Genomic DNA, 12,386 nt, shown 5'->3' on the forward strand with positions numbered 1-12,386 from the left:
CTGGATGTCGCGGTGTACCACGCGACAGTTGTATTCCAAAACTGAGTCACTCAGATCACACGAGTACCCAAGCATGCTTGAAACTCATTCAAATGCAAGTGCTTCTATCTGTTGTCTTGTTTGTTTCCCACTCATTCCATTTGGTTTGGGGAACCTGTCAAAATCCCATGCCGAGAGAATTTCAGATAGAGTTTGTGGAAATGCCCAGTGGACAGCCCAGGTAGGGTAAGGATCAGCATTTTCACACTACTCAGAGAATTTTTATTTTCAGGGATGGATTTTTAGCCCAATTCAAGTTGAAGAAAAGTGGTTTCATGAAAATCGCAGAAAATTTTTTTTCAGAAACTCCGTGGTGCCTGGATGTCGCGGTTCACCACGCGACAGTTGTATTCCAAAACTGAGTCACTCAGATTACACGAGTACCCAAGCAGGCTTGAAACTCATTCAAATGTAAGTGCTTCTATCCGTTGTATTGATTGTTTCCCACTCATTCCGTTTGGTTTGGGGTACATGTCAAAATCCTATGCTGAGAGTATTTCAGATAGAGTTAGCGGAAATGCCCAGTGGACAGCCCAGGTAGGGTAAGGATCAGCATTTCCACACTACTCAGAGAATTTTTATTTTCAGGGATGGATTTTTAGCCCAATTCAAGTTGAAGAAAAATGGTTTCGTGAAAATCGCAGAAAATTTTTTTTCAGAAACTCCGGGGTGCCTGGATGTCACGGTTCACCACGCGACAGTTGTATTCCAAAACTGAGTCACTCAGATTACACGAGTACCCAAGCAGGCTTGAAACTCATTCAAATGCAAGTGCTTCTATCTGTTCTCTTGATTGTTTCCCACTCATTCCATTTGGTTTGGGGAACCTGTCAAAATCCCATGCCGAGAGAATTTCAGTTAGAGTTTGCAGAAATTCCCAGTGCACATACCAGGTAGGGTAAGGATCAGCATTTTCACACTACTCAGAGAATATTTATTTTCAGGGATGGATTTTTAGCCCAATTCAAGTTGAATAAAAGTGGTTTCGTGAAAATCGCAGAAAATTTTTTTTCAGAAACTCCGGGGTGCCTGGATGTCAGGGTTCACCACGCGACAGTTGTATTCCAAAACTGAGTCACTCAGATTACACGAGTACCCAAGCAGGCTTGAAACTCATTCAAATGCAAATGCTTCTATCCGTTGTCTTGATTGTTTCCCACTCATTCCATTTGGTTTGGGTAACATGTCAAAATCCTATGTCGAGAGAATTTCAGATAGAGTTTGCGGAAATGCCCAATGGACATACCAGGTAGGGTAAGGATCAGCATTTTCACACTACTCAGAGAATTTTTATTTTCAGGGATGGATTTTTAGCCCAATTCAAGTTGAAGAAAAGTGGTTTCGTGAAAATCGCAGAAAATTTTTTTCAGAAACTCCGGGGTGCCTGGATGTCGCGGTTCACCACGCGACAGCTGTATTCCAAAACTGAGTCACTCAGATTACACAAGTACCCAAGCATGCTTGAAACTCATTCAAATGTAAGTGCTTCTATCCGTTGTCTTGATTGTTTCCCACTCATTCCATTTGGTTTGGGGAACATGTCAAAATCCTATGCCGAGAGAATTTCAGATAGAGTTTGCGGAAATGCCCAGTGGACAGCCCAGGTAGGGTAAGGATCAGCATTTCCACACTACTCAGAGAATTTTTATTTTCAGGGATGGATTTTTAGCCCAATTCAAGTTGAAGAAAAGTGGTTTCGTGAAAATCGAAGAAAATTTTTTTTCAGTAACTCCGGGGTGCCTGGATGTCACGGTTCACCACGCGACAGTTGTATTCCAAAACTGAGTCACTCAGATCACACGAATACCCAAGCATACTTGAAACTCATTCAAATGCAAGGGCTTTTATCTGTTGTCTTGTTTGTTTCCCACTCATTCCATTTGGTTTGGGGAACCTGTCAAAATCCCATGCCGAGAGAATTTCAGATAGAATTTGTGGAAATGCCCAGTGGACAGCCCAGGTAGGGTAAGGATCAGCATTTTCACACAACTCAGAGAATTTTTATTTTCAGGGATGGATTTTTAGCCCAATTCAAGTTGAAGAAAAGTGGTTTCATGAAAATCGCAGAAAATTTTTTTTCAGAAACTCCGGGGTGCCTGGATGTCGCGGTGTACCACGCGACAGTTGTATTCCAAAACTGAGTCACTCAGATCACACGAGTACCCAAGCATGCTTGAAACTCATTCAAATGCAAGTGCTTCTATCCGTTGTCTTGATTGGTTCCCACTCATTCCATTTGGTTTGGGGAACATGTCAAAATCCTATGCCGAGAGAATTTCAGATAGAGTTAGCGGAAATGCCCAGTGGACAGCCAGGTAGGGTAAGGATCAGCTTTTCCACACTACTCAGAGAATTTTTATTTTCAGGGATGGATTTTTAGCCCAATTCAAGTTGAAGAAAAGTGGTTTCGTGAAAATCGCAGAAAATTTTTTTTCAGAAACTCCGGGGTGCCTGGATGTCACGGTTCACCACGCGACAGTTGTATTCCAAAACTGAGTCACTCAGATTACACGAGTACCCAAGCAGGCTTGAAACTCATTCAAATGCAAGTGCTTCTATCCGTTGTCTTGATTGGTTCCCACTCATTCCATTTGGTTTGGGGAACCTGTCAAAATCCCATGCCGAGAGAATTTCAGATAGAGTTTGCGGAAATGCCCAATGGACATACCAGGTAGGGTAAGGATCAGCATTTTCACACTACTCAGAGAATTTTTATTTTCAGGGATGGATTTTTAGACCAATTCAAGTTGAAGAAAAGTGGTTTCATGAAAATCGCAGAAAATTTTTTTCAGAATCTCCGGGATGCCTGGATGTCGCGGTTCACCACGCGACAGTTGTATTCCAAAACTGAGTCACTCAGATTACACGAGTACCCAAGCAGGCTTGAAACTCATTCAAATGTTAGTGCTTCTATCCGTTGTCTTGATTGTTTCCCACTCATTCCATTTGGTTTGGGGAACATGTCAAAATCCTATGCCGAGAGAATTTCAGATAGAGTTTGCGGAAATGCCCAGTGGACAGCCCAGGTAGGGTAAGGATCAGCATTTCCACACTACTCAGAGAATTTTTATTTTCAGGGATGGATTTTTAGCCCAATTCAAGTTGAAGTAAAGTGGTTTCGTGAAAATCGAAGAAAATTTTTTTTCAGTAACTCCGGAGTGCCTGGATGTCACGGTTCACCACGCGACAGTTGTATTCCAAAACTGAGTCACTCAGATCACACGAATACCCAAGCATACTTGAAACTCATTCAAATGCCAGTGCTTTTATCTGTTGTCTTGTTTGTTTCCCACTCATTCCATTTGGTTTGGGGAACCTGTCAAAATCCCATGCCGAGAGAATTTCAGATAGAATTTGTGGAAATGCCCAGTGGACAGCCCAGGTAGGGTAAGGATCAGCATTTTCACACTACTCTGAGAATTTTTATTTTCAGGGATGGATTTTTAGCCCAATTCAAGTTGAAGAAAAGTGGTTTCATGAAAATCGCAGACATTTTTTTTCAGAAACTCCGGGGTGCCTGGATGTCACGGTTCACCACGCGACAGTTGTATTCCAAAACTGAGTCACTCAGACTACACGAGTACCCAAGCAGGCTTGAAACTCATTCAAATGCAAGTGCTTCTATCCGTTGTCTTGATTGTTTCCCACTCATTCCAGTTGGTTTGGGGAACATGTCAAAATCCTATGCCGAGAGAATTTCAGATAGAGTTTGCGGAAATGCCCAGTGGACAGCCCAGGTAGGGTAAGGATCAGCATTTCCACACTACTCAGAGAATTTTTATTTTCAGGGATGGATTTTTAGCCCAATTCAAGTTGAAGAAAAGTGGTTTCGTGAAAATCGCAGAAAATTTTTTTTCAGAAACTCCGGGGTGCCTGGATGTCAGGGTTCACCACGTGACAGTTGTATTCCAAAACTGAGTCACTCAGATTACATGAGTACCCAAGCAGGCTTGAAACTCATTCAAATGCAAGTGCTTCTATCCGTTGTCTTGATTGGTTCCCACTCATTCCATTTGGTTTGGGGAACATGTCAAAATCCTATGCCGAGAGAATTTCAGATAGAGTTTGCGGAAATGCTCAGTGGACAGCCCAGGCAGGGTAAGGATCAGCATTTCCACACTTCTCAGAGAATTTTTATTTTCAGGGATGGATTTTTAGCCCACTTCAAGTTGAAGAAAAGTGGTTTGGTGAAAATCGCTGAAAATTTTTTTTCAGAAACTCCGGGCTGCCTGGATGTCGCGGTGTACCACGCGACAGTTGTATTCCAAAACTGAGTCACTCAGATCACACGAGTACCCAAGCATGCTTGAAACTCATTCAAATGCAAGTGCTTCTATCTGTTGTCTTGATTGTTTCCCACTCATTCCATTTGGTTTGGGGAACCTGTCAAAATCCCATGCCGAGAGAATTTCAGATAGAGTTTGCGGAAATGCCCAGTGGACAGCCCAGGTAGGGTAAGGATCAGCATTTCCACACAACTCAGAGAATTTTTATTTTCAGGGATGGATTTTTAGCCCAATTCAAGTTGAAGAAAAGTGGTTTGGTGAAAATCGCAGAAAATTTTTTTTCAGAAACTCCGGGGTGCCTGGATGTCACGGTTCACCACGCAACAGTTGTATTCCAAAACTGAGTCACTCAGATTACACGAGTACCCAAGCAGGCTTGAAACTCATTCAAATACAAGTGCTTCTATCCGTTGTCTTGATTGGTTCCCACTCATTCCATTTGGTTTGGGGAGCCTGTCAAAATCCCATGCCGAGAGAATTTCAGATAGAGTTTGCGGAAATGCCCAGTGGACAGCCCAGGTAGGGTAAGGATCAGCATTTCCACGCTACTCAGAGAATTTTTATTTTCAGGGAAGGATTTTTAGCCCAATTCAAGTTGAAGAAAAGTGGCTTAGTGAAAATCGCAGAAAATTTTTTTTCAGAAACTCCGGGGTGCCTGGATGTCGCGGTGTATCACGCGACAGTTGTATTCCAAAACTGAGTCACTCAGATCACACGAGTACCCAAGCATGCTTGAAACTCATTCAAATGCAAGTGCTTCTATCCGTTGTCTTGATTGTTTCCCACTCATTCCATTTGGTTTGGGGAACATGTCAAAATCCTATGCCGAGAGAATTTCAGATAGAGTTTGCGGAAATGCCCCGTAGACAGCCGAGGTAGGGTAAGGATCAGCATTTCCACACTACTCAGAGAATTTTTATTTTCAGGGATGGATTTTTAGCCCAATTCAAGTTGAAGAAAAGTGGTTTTGTGAAAATCGCTGAAATTTTTTTTTCAGAAACTCCGGGGTGCCTGTATATCACGGTGCACCACGCGACAGTTGTATTCCAAAACTGAGTCACTCAGATAACACGAATACCCAAGCATGCTTGAAACTCATTCAAATGCAAGTGCTTCTATCTGTTGTCTTGTTTGTTTCCCACTCATTCCATTTGGTTTGGGGAGCCTGTCAAAATCCCATGCCGAGAGAATTTCAGATAGAGTTTGCGGAAATGCCCAGTGGACAGCCCAGGTAGGGTAAGGATCAGCATTTCCACACTACTCAGAGAATTTTTATTTTCAGGGATGGATTTTTAGCCCAATTCAAGTTGAAGAAAATTGGTTTGGTGAAAATCGCTGAAACTTTTTTTTCAGAAACTCCGGGGTGCCTGGATGTCGCGGTTCACCACGCGACGGTTGTATTCCAAAACTGAGTCACTCAGATCACACGAATACCCAAGCATGCTTGAAACTCATTCAAATGCAAGTGCTTCTATCCGTTGTCTTGATTGGTTCCCACTCATACCATTTGGTTTGGGGAACATGTCAAAATCCCATGCCGAGAGAATTTCAGATAGAGTTTGCGGAAATGCCCAATGGACAGCCCAGGTAGGGTAAGGATCAGCATTTCCACACTACTCAGAGAATTTTTATTTTCAGGGATGGATTTTTAGCCCAATTCAAGTTGAAGAAAAGTGGTTTCATGAAAATCGCTGAAAATCTTTTTTCAGAAACTCCGGGGTGCCTGGATGTTGCGGTGTACCACGCGACAGTTGTATTCCAAAACTGAGTCACTCAGATAACACGAGTACCCAAGCATGCTTGAAACTCATTCAAATGCAAGTGCTTCTATCTGTTTTCTTGTTTGTTTCCCACTCATTCCATTTGGTTTGGGGAACCTGTCAAAATCCCATGCCGAGAGAATTTCAGATAGAGTTTGCGGAAATGTCCAGTGGACAGCCCAGGTAGGGTAAGGATCAGCATTTCCAATCTACTAAGAGAATTTTTATTTTCAGGGATGGATTTTTAGCACAATTCAAGTTGAAGAAATGTGGTTTCGTGAAAATCGCTGAAAATTTTTTTTCAGAAACTCCGGGGTGCCTGGATGTCACGGTTCACCACGCGACAGTTGTATTCCAAAACTGAGTCACTCAGATTACACGAGTACCCAAGCAGGCTTGAAACTCATTCAAATGCAAGTGCTTCTATCCGTTGTCTTGATTGTTTCCCACTCATTCCATTTGGTTTGGGGAACATGTCAAAATCCTATGCCGAGAGAATTTCAGATAGAGTTTCCGGAAATGCCCAGTGGACAGCCCAGGTAGGGTAAGGATCAGCATTTCCACACTACTCAGAGAATTTTTATTTTCAGGGATGGATTTTTAGCCCAATTCAAGTTGAAGAAAAGTGGTTTAGTGATATCGCTGAAAATTTTTTTTCAGAAACTCCGGGGTTCCTGGATGTCGCGGTGTACCACGCGACAGTTGTATTCCAAAACTGAGTCACTCAGATCACATGAGTACCCAAGCATGCTTGAAAGTCATTCAAATGCAAGTGCTTCTATCTGTTGTCTTGTTTGTTTCCCACTCATTCCATTTGGTTTGGGGAACCTGTCAAAATCCCATGCCGAGAGAATTTCAGATAGAGTTTGTGGAAATGCCCAGTGGACAGCCCAGGTAGGGTAAGGATCAGCATTTTCACACTACTCAGAGAATTTTTATTTTCAGGGATGGATTTTTAGCCCAATTCAAGTTGAAGAAAAGTGGTTTCGTGAAAATCGCAGAAAATTTTTTTTCAGAAACTCCGGGGTGCCTGGATGTCACGGCTCACCACGCGACAGTTGTATTCCAAAACTGAGTCACTCAGATTACACGAGTACCCAATTAGGCTTGATACTCATTCAAATGCAAGTGCTTCTATCTGTTTGTCTTGATTGGTTCCCACTCATTCCATTTGGTTTGGGGAATCTGTCAAAATCCCATGCCGAGAGAATTTCAGATAGAGTTTGCGGAAATGCCCAGTGGACATACCAGGTAGGGTAAGAATCAGCATTTTCACACTACTCGGAGAATTTTTATTTTCAGGGATGGATTTTTAGCCCAATTCAAGTTGAAGAAATGTGGTTTCGTGAAAATCGCAGAAAAATTTTTTTCAGAAACTCCGGGGTGCCTGGATGTCGCGGTGTACCATGCGACAGTTGTATTCCAAAACTGAGTCACTCAGATCACACGAGTACCCAAGCATGCCTGAAACTCATTCAAATGCAAGTGCTTCTATCCGTTGTCTTGATTTGTTCCCACTCATTCTATTTGGTTTGGGGAACATGTCAAAATCCTATGCCGAGTGAATTTCAGATAGAGTTTGCGGAAATGCTCAGTGGACAGCCCAGGTAGGGTAAGGATCAGCATTTCCACACTACTCAGAGAATTTTTATTTTCAGGGATGGATTTTTAGCCCAATTCAAGTTGAAGAAAAGTGGTTTCATGAAAATCGCAGAAAATTTTTTTTCAGAAACTCCGGGGTGCCTGGATGTCACGGTTCACCACGCGACAGTTGTATTCCAAAACTGAGTCACTCAGATTACACGAGTACCCAAGCAGGCTTGAAACTCATTCAAATGCAAGTGCTTCTATCCGTTGTCTTGATTGTTTCCCACTCATTCCATTTGGTTTGGGGAACATGTCAAAATCCTATGCCGAGAGAATTTCAGATAGAGTTTCTGGAAATGCCCTGTGGACAGCCCAGGTAGGGTAAGGATCAGCATTTTCACACTACTCAGAGAATTTTTATTTTCAGGGATGGATTTTTAGCCCAATTCAAGTTGAAGAAAAGTGGTTTCATGAAAATCGCAGAAATTTTTTTTTCAGAAACTCCGGGGTGCCTGGATGTCGCGGTTCACCACGCGACAGTTGTATTCCAAAACTGAGTCACTCAGATTACACGAGTACCCAATTAGGCTTGATACTCATTCAAATGCAAGTGCTTCTATCTGTTTTCTTGATTGGTTCCGACTCATTCCATTTGGCTTGGGGAATCTGTCAAAATCCCATGCCGAGAGAATTTCAGATAGAGTTTGCGGAAATGCCCAGTGGACATACCAGGTAGGGTAAGGATCAGCATTTTCACACTACTCAGAGAATTTTTATTTTCAGGGATGGATTTTTAGCCCAATTCAAGTTGAAGAAATGTGGTTTCGTGAAAATCGCAGAAAAATTTTTTTCAGAAACTCCGGGGTGCCTGGATGTCCCGGTGTACCACGCGACAGTTGTATTCCAAAACTGAGACACTCAGATCACACGAGTACCCAAGCATGCCTGAAACTCATTCAAATGCAAGTGCTTCTATCCGTTGTCTTGATTTGTTCCCACTCCTTCCATTTGGTTTGGGGAACCTGTCAAAATCCCATGCCGAGAGAATTTCAGATAGAGTTTGTGGAAATGCCCAGTGGACAGCCCAGGTAGAGTAAGGATCAGCATTTTCACACTACTCAGAGAATTTTTATTTTCAGGGATGGATTTTTAGCCCAATTCAAGTTGAAGAAAAGTGGTTTCATGAAAATCGGAAAAAAATTTTTTTCAGAAACTCCGGGGTGCCTGGATGTCGCGGTTCACCACGCGACAGTTGTATTCCAAATCTGAGTCACTCAGATTACACGAGTACCCAAGCAGGCTTGAAACTCATTCAAATGTAAGTGTTTCTATCCGTTGTCTTGATTGTTTCCCACTCATTCCATTTGGTTTGGGGAACATGTCAAAATCGTATGCCGAGAGTATTTCAGATACAGTTAGCGGAAATGCCCAGTGGACAGCCCAGGTAGGGTAAGGATCACCATTTCCACACTACTCAGAGAATTTTTATTTTCAGGGATGGATTTTTAGCCCAATTCAAGTTGAAGAAATGTGGTTTCGTGAAAATCGCAGAAAATTTTTTTTCAGAATATCCGGGGTGCCTGGATGTCGCGGTGTACCACGCGACAGTTGTATTCCAAAACTGAGTCACTCAGATCACACGAGTACCCAAGCATGCGTGAAACTCATTCAAATGCAAGTGCTTCTATCCGTAGTCTTGATTGGTTCCCACTCATTCCATTTGGTTTGGGGAACATGTCAAAATCCTATGCCGAGAGAATTTCAGATAGAGTTTGCGGAAATGCTCAGTGGACAGCCCAGGTAGGGTAAGGATTAGCATTTCCACACTACTCAGAGAATTTTTATTTTCAGGGATGGATTTCTAGCCCAATTCAAGTTGAAGAAAAGTGGTTTCATGAAAATCGCAGAAATTTTTTTTTCAGAAACTCCGGGGTGCCTGGATGTCGCGGTTCACCACGCGACAGTTGTATTCCAAAACTGAGTCACTCAGATTACACGAGTACCCAATTAGGCTTGATACTCATTCAAATGCAAGTGCTTCTATCTGTTTGTCTTGATTGGTTCCCACTCATTCCATTTGGTTTGGGGAATCTGTCAAAATCCCATGCCGAGAGAATTTCAGATAGAGTTTGCGGAAATGCCCAGTGGACATACCAGGTAGGGTAAGAATCAGCATTTTCACACTACTCAGAGAATTTTTATTTTCAGGGATGGATTTTTAGCCCAATTCAAGTTGAAGAAATGTGGTTTCGTGAAAATCGCAGAAAAATTTTTTTCAGAAACTCCGGGGTGCCTGGATGTCGCGGTGTACCACGCGACAGTTGTATTCCAAAACTGAGTCACTCAGATCACACGAGTACCCAAGCATGCCTGAAACTCATTCAAATGCAAGTGCTTCTATCCGTTGTCTTGATTTGTTCCCACTCATTCTATTTGGTTTGGGGAACATGTCAAAATCCTATGCCGAGAGAATTTCAGATAGAGTTTGCGGAAATGCTCAGTGGACAGCCCAGGTAGGGTAAGGATCAGCATTTCCACACTACTCAGAGAATTTTTATTTTCAGGGATGGATTTTTAGCCCAATTCAAGTTGAAGAAAAGTGGTTTCATGAAAATCGCAGAAAATTTTTTTTCAGAAACTCCGGGGTGCCTGGATGTCACGGTTCACCACGCGACAGTTGTATTCCAAAACTGAGTCACTCAGATTACACGAGTACCCAAGCAGGCTTGAAACTCATTCAAATGCAAGTGCTTCTATCCGTTGTCTTGATTGTTTCCCACTCATTCCATTTGGTTTGGGGAACATGTCAAAATCCTATGCCGAGAGAATTTCAGATAGAGTTTCTGGAAATGCCCTGTGGACAGCCCAGGTAGGGTAAGGATCAGCATTTTCACACTACTCAGAGAATTTTTATTTTCAGGGATGGATTTTTAGCCCAATTCAAGTTGAAGAAAAGTGGTTTCATGAAAATCGCAGAAATTTTTTTTTCAGAAACTCCGGGGTGCCTGGATGTCGCGGTTCACCACGCGACAGTTGTATTCCAAAACTGAGTCACTCAGATTACACGAGTACCCAATTAGGCTTGATACTCATTCAAATGCAAGTGCTTCTATCTGTTTTCTTGATTGGTTCCGACTCATTCCATTTGGCTTGGGGAATCTGTCAAAATCCCATGCCGAGAGAATTTCAGATAGAGTTTGCGGAAATGCCCAGTGGACATACCAGGTAGGGTAAGGATCAGCATTTTCACACTACTCAGAGAATTTTTATTTTCAGGGATGGATTTTTAGCCCAATTCAAGTTGAAGAAATGTGGTTTCGTGAAAATCGCAGAAAAATTTTTTTCAGAAACTCCGGGGTGCCTGGATGTCCCGGTGTACCACGCGACAGTTGTATTCCAAAACTGAGACACTCAGATCACACGAGTACCCAAGCATGCCTGAAACTCATTCAAATGCAAGTGCTTCTATCCGTTGTCTTGATTTGTTCCCACTCCTTCCATTTGGTTTGGGGAACCTGTCAAAATCCCATGCCGAGAGAATTTCAGATAGAGTTTGTGGAAATGCCCAGTGGACAGCCCAGGTAGAGTAAGGATCAGCATTTTCACACTACTCAGAGAATTTTTATTTTCAGGGATGGATTTTTAGCCCAATTCAAGTTGAAGAAAAGTGGTTTCATGAAAATCGCAAAAAAATTTTTTTCAGAAACTCCGGGGTGCCTGGATGTCGCGGTTCACCACGCGACAGTTGTATTCCAAATCTGAGTCACTCAGATTACACGAGTACCCAAGCAGGCTTGAAACTCATTCAAATGTAAGTGTTTCTATCCGTTGTCTTGATTGTTTCCCACTCATTCCATTTGGTTTGGGGAACATGTCAAAATCGTATGCCGAGAGTATTTCAGATACAGTTAGCGGAAATGCCCAGTGGACAGCCCAGGTAGGGTAAGGATCACCATTTCCACACTACTCAGAGAATTTTTATTTTCAGGGATGGATTTTTAGCCCAATTCAAGTTGAAGAAATGTGGTTTCGTGAAAATCGCAGAAAATTTTTTTTCAGAATATCCGGGGTGCCTGGATGTCGCGGTGTACCACGCGACAGTTGTATTCCAAAACTGAGTCACTCAGATCACACGAGTACCCAAGCATGCGTGAAACTCATTCAAATGCAAGTGCTTCTATCCGTAGTCTTGATTGGTTCCCACTCATTCCATTTGGTTTGGGGAACATGTCAAAATCCTATGCCGAGAGAATTTCAGATAGAGTTTGCGGAAATGCTCAGTGGACAGCCCAGGTAGGGTAAGGATTAGCATTTCCACACTACTCAGAGAATTTTTATTTTCAGGGATGGATTTCTAGCCCAATTCAAGTTGAAGAAAAGTGGTTTCATGAAAATCGCAGAAATTTTTTTTTCAGAAACTCCGGGGTGCCTGGATGTCGCGGTTCACCACGCGACAGTTGTATTCCAAAACTGAGTCACTCAGATTACACGAGTACCCAATTAGGCTTGATACTCATTCAAATGCAAGTGCTTCTATCTGTTTGTCTTGATTGGTTCCCACTCATTCCATTTGGTTTGGGGAATCTGTCAAAATCCCATGCCGAGAGAATTTCAGATAGAGTTTGCGGAAATGCCCAGTGGACATACCAGGTAGGGTAAGAATCAGCATTTTCACACTACTCAGAGAATTTTTATTTTCAGGGATGGATTTTTA

Source organism: Lepisosteus oculatus, chromosome 2 (assembly GCF_040954835.1).
Source record: "Lepisosteus oculatus isolate fLepOcu1 chromosome 2, fLepOcu1.hap2, whole genome shotgun sequence".
NCBI classification, from domain to species: domain Eukaryota; kingdom Metazoa; phylum Chordata; class Actinopteri; order Semionotiformes; family Lepisosteidae; genus Lepisosteus; species Lepisosteus oculatus.